Source organism: Stenella coeruleoalba, assembly GCF_951394435.1.
Source record: "Stenella coeruleoalba genome assembly, chromosome: 5".
Lineage (NCBI taxonomy): Eukaryota > Metazoa > Chordata > Mammalia > Artiodactyla > Delphinidae > Stenella > Stenella coeruleoalba.
In genome coordinates, this window is record NC_137150.1 from 86,991,336 (window position 1) to 87,000,303 (window position 8,968).

Consider the following 8,968-nt stretch of genomic DNA (forward strand, 5'->3'; position numbering starts at 1 on the left):
CCAGAACCCTGACTCTTAAATAGCCACCTCACTCTGCCATGGGGAGACAGAGTTGAGCCTTGCCTCCTGTCTCCTTGCTTGACCGCCCTGAAATAAAGCTTTTTCTTTTCGCGGAAGGCCTCCACAGTATCTGGCCTCCATGTGGCTTTGGGCAAGGGGCGCTTTGCTCCGTAACAGCCTCTGCACCAACCAATGGTGATAGTGCACAGTGTTTTGCTGATGTGAGTACGACTTGGGATGATGATGATTAGGAACCTTGCAAGTCTCCCCCCGGGTGAAATCTGAAACTGGCGCTCGTACACGGAGGAGGAGATCTCTGCATCCCTGACCAGACTCTTAAACGTTTACACAAAGGCCTTACCTGGGTTCAGTCACACCTACCATCCAGATGGCCTCAACGCCACCTTGCTCTCTCAAAGTTGCATCCTTGAAAACGGCTCCAGCTGTGGAAAAAGGTGGGCAGAATGTACATTCCAAGGACAGGGGCGGGGGTGAGCGGCCTCCGACTGCCCTGGTCCAGCTCGTGGATCAGCCGACAGTCACGTCCTCTCCGTGACCTCCTCTAACAGATGAGGATGGCTGGAAAGGCAATAGCTTCTTTTCCCCTGTGATATCTTAACAGACTGAAAAGCTCATGGGCCAAGTGAGAGAGGAAGGGCCACCCCAGTGCAGAAGGAGGTGAATTTATCCATTCATTCATCGGGCTGCTGGGACTAGAGGGGGCAAAATAGACCCAGTCCCTGCCTTCACATGGTGTCCAGTCTAGTACAGACAAAGAGGAACAAAAAGAAACGTATATTCATAAGTTGTATGTCGTACTCTGAAGGGAAAGTCAGGACTGTGGTGAGAAAATACAACATGTGGTCCTGTGATAAGTTGGGTGTGGCGGGATGGAGGCTGCTGGTCCATGGAAACTAAGAAAGAGGCATCTGAGCACGACAAAAAGGATGCATAGATGTTAGCTGGGGGAAGAGTAGGCTAAATCCAGGAAAGCATTAAACATTAGAGGTTACTGGTGAGAAAATAGGTTTTGGAGATTTAAGTCACCGAAAAACTCCCATGTGCAGATGACTCATTTGAATTTGATATATAGTAAAACATTTTCCGAATTAAATGTAATATATCTCTAGCACTGGTGTGCTGGAGCTAGCTCATACTGGCTCACTAGAGCCTATTGTAAGCATCTCTTCCTGAATCTGCATTTGGTGATGTCAAAATGGTAGCTTGAAATTGGCCGTGGTCAGAGTCTTTACATCATGGAAATTGTCAAAGGCTATACATCATGGCATTTTTTTTTTCCTTCTAGACAGCTTGCTGTTAAACATTTACCAGCATATCATTGCTCTTACATCAACTAATGCCAGGATGGCTAGGCAAGAAACACCCAGAGAGAGGCAATGAAAACCAGTAATTTAAGCCATTCTAATTAAAAATCTGATACAGTATTTTGATATTTCTGTAATGGTTTAACGTCTTCATAGAGAAAGTATCAAGGTTATTTTGGGAACAAAATAGAATAAGCACATATTTGCTGTATCTGTAGTAAGTTGCTTAATAACAATGGTTCTAGAATTTACCTAAGTGTGATAACTTCACTTCTGAAAACAAAGTTGGTCATTTTTTGAAAACTACAACACATTTCATTGATTCATATTACTTTTTATCTATTCAACTTGAAAGACTTAAGGGCTTCCCTGGTGGCTCAGTGGTTAAGAATCCGCCAGCCAATGCAGGGGACACAGGTTTGAGCCCTGGTCCGGGAAGATCCCACATGCCGTGGAGCAACTAAGCCCATGTGCCACAACTACTGAGCCCGCGTGCCACAGCTACTGAAGCCCGTACGCCTAGAGCCCGTACGCCTAAAGCCCGTGCTCCACAACAAGGGAAGCTACCACAATGAGAAGCCTGCGCACCGCAGCAAAGGGTAGCTCACTGCAACTAGAGAAAGCCTGCATGCAGCAACGAAGACCCAACACAGCCAAAAATTAATTAATTTAAAATAAAAGATTTTAAACATTCAGAAACCTATTTTCTGATTACTAATTATTGTACCAAGCTCAGCAAGGGAAATGCCAAAGGAAAACAGCAATCCTAGGACTCAGTTTTCAGTGTAGTTGGAAAGAGGAGGAATATTTAAAAATTGGAAGACTACAAATCTTAATGAGCAGTAAGATAGAGAGAGGTAAGCATAGATAAAAATGATGAGGGAGGGAAGATGTCACTGAGAACTTGATCTGGGCTATCAAAGATGTGTGGAATGTCATTTTATTATGATAAGAACAATCTAACATACTGCTGGTTGGAATGTAAAATGGTCTAGCCAATCTGGAAAGAGTATGGAGGTCTCTTACAAAACTAAGTATGTGCTTACCATAAAACCCAGCAATTGCACTCTTGGGCATTTATCCCAGAAAAATGAAAACTTATGTTCACCCAAAAGACTGTACATGCATGTTCATAGCAGCTTTATTCATAATAGCCCCAAACTGGAAGAAAACAAAAACAAAAACCCAGTTTGCCTAACCATTTTCCCTTCAATGGAATGAATGACTTAAAAAAGTGTAGTACATCTACACCATGAAATACAACTTGAAGAGATCTCAAGGGAATTATGCTGAGTTTAAAAGCCAATCTCAAAATGTTAGATACTATATGATTCAATTCCATTTATATAGCATTCTTGGAATGACAAAACTATAGAGATAGAGAATAGATCAGTGATTATGAGGGGTTAGTGAGTGGGAAAAGGGAGGGAGATGGCTGTGGCTATAAAAGGATAGTAGAGAGATCCTTATGCTGGAATTGTTTTGTATCTTGACCATAGTGGTTGTCATATGAATCTATACATGCAATAAAATGATGTAGAGCTAAACACACACACACACACGCACAAAAATGAGTGCGTGTAAAAATGGTGAAATCTGAATACGGCTCATGAATTGTATCAATGTCAATTTCTTGTTTGTGACATTTTACTATAGTTTTTTCAAGATTTTATTATTAGGGGAAACTAGGTGAAAGATATACAGGGAACCCTCATTGTTTCTTCTGACTACATGTGAAACTATAATTATCTCAAAATAAAATTTTATTTAAAAGGTATAACATAATAGTGAATAGAAATGAAAAAATAATCTCCATAATGTCATCACACCATTAAAACAATAATGGCCGTTTCTTGTATTCTCGTGGGTAGTAGTTGGATAAACACACAGAATAGGATGGGGTTTATTAGAGTATCTCAACTAATAGTACAAAACTCTAGTATGACAAAAATATCAGTCAGTTATTCTCTGTTAATATGAAATATGAGAAGAAAACAGTACAGAACTGCATTGCAGACTCAGTTTCCTCTCTTATGCATCCTATTCCACCTTTGATAAATATGTCATCCTGCCTACACCATCCTTGGCTCTTCTGAGAGGATGTTAAGAGTAACATCAGGGCTTCCCTGGTGGCGCAGTGGTTGAGAGTCCGCCTGCTGATGCAGGGGACACGGGTTCGTGCCCCGGAGCGGCTGGGCCCGTGAGCCATGGCCGCTGAGCCTGCGTGTCCGGAGCCTGTGCTCCGCAACGGGAGAGGCCACAACAGTGAGAGGCCCGCGTACAGCAAAAAAAAAAAAAAAAAAAAAAGAGTAACATCAGATTGTCATTTAGGGCAGAATTGCTGTACAAACTGAAGGTTTCTTTCTTCATCTTTCTCTTAATTTTTTATTATACAGAGACAATCAGTAATTTTACAGCAGAGTAGATCCCAGAGTCTTGGCCTGCTGTTACATTGGAAAGTAAAACTTCAGGCTCAAAATGGCAGTGAAGTATATTTTTCATCTGATAAGGCACAAACCCATGCATGAATCTGTCTGTTTAGCTGTACGCAGACTCACAGAGTTTGGATCTTTATGTACAATACCCCACCACCACACACATGTACACAAAATGTATACATGTTTTAAGTTCTTCTTATAAATGACTATAAAAATTATTTAGAACTTACTGAAGAAACTAAACCATAAATTTGACATTTGAGTGCTCTCTCCTGAGTTACCCCAGGTAACATCCAAAAGCCACAATTTAATTTTAGACCCAGAGTGAAAGGTTTATGACCGTGTTATTCAAACAAACACATGTTGCTGTGAAATGCCACTCTGGTCAGGCCATCTGTTTATCTGGGTGAATTCATTTAGTACACAGATCTGAAGGATAAATCAGCTGCTTTTTGGCATAAGAGGGGCCTTCAGAGAAGGCTAAAGTCTGTAATTCAGTTTCTGCTCCTCCCTGGTCAAGCAAGAAGCCTTAATCAGAGTAGAATGGCAAAGGGCTGATTTGAAACAGCAGGCTCTGGGCTCTATTTTTAAAGTCTCTCTTCCTAGAAGGTCCTTCAGGTTAGGGTGGACAATTATATGTGTGTCTCTGGTGCTTGTATGATATGACCAGGTATTATCTTGGGAATGTGAATTGCACTGTTTATCCTTTCAGCTGTTTTTCATGCTATTGCTTTCAAAGCAGAGGTGCTTACGATCGTAGGTTGAAACAGAGTAGTTAGTGTTAACTGACTATTGTTATATTGTTCAATAAAAATTTCATCTGGTAAATTTATTTATTTATTTATTGGCTGCATTGGGTCTTCATTGCTGCGTGTGGACTTTAGTTGCAGCAAGCGGAGGCTACTCTTCTTTGCAGTGCACGGGCTTCTCATTGCAGTGGCTTCTCTTGTTGCAGAGCATGGGCTCTAGGCTCACAGGCTTCTGTAGTTATGGCACGCAGGCTCAGTAGTTGTGGCACATGGACTTAGTTGCTCCACGGCATGTGGGATCTTCCTGGACCAGGGCTCGAACCCGTGTACCCTGAATTGGCAGGCAGATTCTTTTTTTTTTTTTTTTTTTTTTGCGGTACGCAGGCCTCTCACTGTTGTGGCCTCTCCCGTTGTGGAGCACAGGCTCTGGACACGCAGGCTCAGCGGCCATGGCTCACAGGCCTACCCACTCCATGGCATATGGGATCTTCTCGGACCAGGGCACAAATCAGCGTCCCCTGCATCGGCAGGCGGGCTCTCAACCACTGCGCTACCAGGGAAGCCCAGATTTTTTTTTTTTTAACATCTTTATTGGAGTATAATTGCTTTACAGTGGTGTGTTAGTTTCTGCTGTATAACAAAGTGAATCAGCTACACAGATACATACATCCCCATATCCCCTCCCTCTTGCGTCTCCCTCCCAATCTCCCTATCCCACCCCTCTAGGTGGTCACAAAGCACCGAGCTGATCTCCCTGTGCTATGCGGCTGCTTCCCACTAGCTATCTATTTTACATTTGGTAGTGTATATATGTCCATGCCACTCTCTCACTTCGTCCCAGCTTACCCTTCCCCCTCCCCATGTCCTCAAGTCCATTCTCTGTGTCTGCGTCTTTATTCCTGTCCTGCCCCTAGGCTCTTCAGAATGGTTTTTTTTTTTTTTTTAGATTCCATATATATGTGTTAGCATATGGTATTTGTTTTCCTCTTTCTGACTTCACTCTGTGTGACAGACTCTAGGTCCATCCACCTCACTAAAAATAACTCAATTTCATTCCTTTTTATTGCTGAGTAATATTCCATTGTATATATGTGTCACATCTTCTTTATCCATTCATCTGTCACTGGACACTTAGGTTGCTTCCATGTCCCGGCTATTGTAAATAAAGCTGCAATGAACATTGTGGTACATGACTGTTTTTGAATTATGGTTTTCTCAGGGTATATGCCCAGTAGTGGGATTGCTGGGTCATATGGCAGTTCTACTTTTAGGTTTTTAAGGAACCTCCATACTGTTCTCCATAGTGACTGTATCAATTTACATTCCCACTACCAGGGGCAGGTGGATTCTTAACCACTGTACCACCAGGGCAGTCTGGTAAATTTAATAATTATGTATTTTTTTGTTTTCTTTTGTAAAGTTTGTCTTTTTTTATTGAAGTATAGTTAATTTACAATATTGTGTTAGTTTCAGGTGTACAGCAAAGTGATTCAGTTTTATGCTCTTTTTTAGATTCTTTTCCATTATAGGTTATTACATGATATTGAGTAGAGTTCCCTATACAATACAGTAGGTCCTTGTTGGCTACCTATTTTATATATATAGTAATATGTATGTGTTAATTCCAAACTCCTAATTTAACCCTACCCCCCCTTTCCCTTTTGGTAACCATAAGTTTGTTTTCTTTGTCTGTGGGTCTGTTTCATTTTTGTACACAATTATGTATTTTTAAAACTAAAAATCTGAGAACAAAACAAATTTAGATATTGCCTGTACTTCTTAGTAGAAGGGACACAAATTTGAAATCAAACAGACACCTTTTCACATGTCCACTCTTTCTTGACCAGCAGTAATTTGGGCAAGTTATTTCACCTCTCTAAATCTGTTTCCTCATTTGTAAAACAGGAATAAGGAAAACTACCCCTCAAATTTTATGAGAATTGACCCAATAACTGGCACACAATAGGTGTTGAATAAATTCTCACTGAAGTCTTTTATTGAGATTTTCTTGGGTAACAGATTGCCTTGAGTTGTTGTGAGAATTGGCTCAATAATTGAGTAGGGCCTCAATAAATGCTTGTTCTAGTCCTTTACTGAGATTTTCTCCATAACAGAGTGCCCGTCAATTCAAGGCAGTGCGTGTAAGTGGTGAAGAGTGCAGATGCTGACGCCAGACTGCCAAGCTATGAGCACCAGCTGTAGCACTTTCTACTTAAAAAACCTTGGACAAGTTATTTCATCTCTCTATTCTGCAGAGTCCTCATCTGTAAAGTGTGGATGGTAATAGAACACCTACGTCCTAAGGACTAAATGAGTTAACATAAAGCACGCAGTGCAATATCTGGCACCTGGCAAGGGCTAGATAAGGGTTAACTGTCAGTATTATTATTACCATGGGTTGCTTGAAAACATATTTCATGGCTTGCATTTATTACTTTCAAAGACCATTTTTTTCTCTTGGTTATTTAATAAAACTAATATTTTCCATTGTTTTATATTAAAAATACCTGGGTTGGGCTTCCCTGGTGGCGCACTGGTTGAGAGTCTGCCTGCCGATGCAGGGGACACAGGTTCGTGCCCCGGTCCGGGAGGATCCCACATGCCGCGGAGCGGCTGGGCCCGTGAGCCATGGCCGCTGAGCCTGCGTGTCCAGAGCCTGTGCTCCGCAACGGGAGAGGCCACAACAGTGAGAGGCCCACGTACCACAAAGGAAAAAGTAAAATAAAATAAAATAAAATAAAATAAAATAAAAATACCTGGGTAAGGGACTTCCCTGGTGGCGCACTGGTTAAGAATCTGCCTGCCAATGCAGGGGACACGGGTTCGAGCCCCGGTCCAGGAAGATCCCACATGCGGCGGAGCAACTAAGCCCGTGCTCCACAACAACTGAGACTGCGAGCCACAACAACTGAGCCCACGTGCCACAACTAATGAAGCCTGCATGCCTAGAGCCCGTGCTCCGCAACAAGGGAAGCCACCGCAATGAGAAGCGTGCACACCGCAACAAAGGGTAGCCCCTGCTCGCCTCAACTAGAGAAAGCTGGCGTGCAGCAGTGAATACCCAGTGCAGCCAAAAATAAAATAAATACATAAATAAATAAATTTCTTAAAAAAAATACCTGGGTAAATCTGGCTCTCTTCCTTCCTGCCTCATCAAGTCTTCCTGGATAACATTATACTTCAAATCTGGGATCAATGACCTTTATAAGTCTCTCCCAGGAGGGGAAGCCAGCTCGAAGTTTCTTTTGAATATCTGAATAAAAGTTTCTTGGTTTTTTTCTTCTGGTAAATCTACCCTCAGGCTTGACATTCTCTAGGGTTCCTTCCTGCATTAAAATTCTGTGAAGAAATCCTTTTCCACTCATGGAGATGATTAGGGAGAAAGAAACAAGTTTATCTAAATCTCTATAGGAAAGAACTGAATAATACAAATGCGACTAAGACATCCTTACTCCCTCCTCTTCTTCAATGATGAGTCCATTAATATATTTCAAGGCAATTCTATCACAATAGCTTGAAAAAAAAACTTCCTTTTTGCTTTCCATTTTTATAAAACAGCATATTTAATTATATTAAATAAAAACCTTAAACCAGAATAATAGCAATGGTCTCCTTTTCAGAGAGAAAGGTGCCACTGCTGTTCTCCAAGGGTAGGACAGATCTTTTGGGTGAATTGACATTGGGGTGACGGATTTGCACTCTTCCTGAATACTCTTACGCTCTGCTTCTCTTCGACCAGGGTAAGATGGCGCCCCAGGCTGGGAACACAGGTTTTCTCCACAGCCATGGCACGAAAGGCAGCTGCCAGGCTGCACCCTGAGGCCCTGAGATGGTGGTGACAATTCTGTTCTTTACTGATCAGCCAAAGATTCAAAGTCAGCATTAGCCAGAGAGGGCAGAAGTGGTACTTCATCTCATTCAGTTTGGCTATCTTCTAAACTAAGGGGGCCAAGACAGGGGACTATCCTTAAAAGAACATCCTGAGATTTTTCTCTTTCTTCCCTAAGAAAAAAATCCTGCACTCTCATCCCAATTCAGATCCTGAGTCACATCACAAGATCCATGGGGCATTGGAACCCTCCCAGAACTTATGAGAGATAGTTCCCACTTCAGTGAAAAAGAGCTATCTTGGCAGTAAATCCGACCTTATACAGAAGGAGCGCTCACCCACCCAGTGTGGCTCTAGGGGCTGTGAAAAGCCCCCTGAAGTTCCTCCCTCCCTGGCTACGCTCCCATCAGAACTGATTATTCAGATTTGGGGCAAATAATTTGCAATTTGAGATAAATTGTTTGTCTCTCGTTGACCTTTGGAAAAATGAAACTATGCAAAATAAGAGAGGACAGATCTAATTTTTTTTATTGCTTATCAGATGTAGAGACTGTTTTAAAAACTTAGCAGTGAAAATACTAAAGCTCCTTTAGAAATGTTTGGCGATGGCTGCAAACTGCTAGCCTC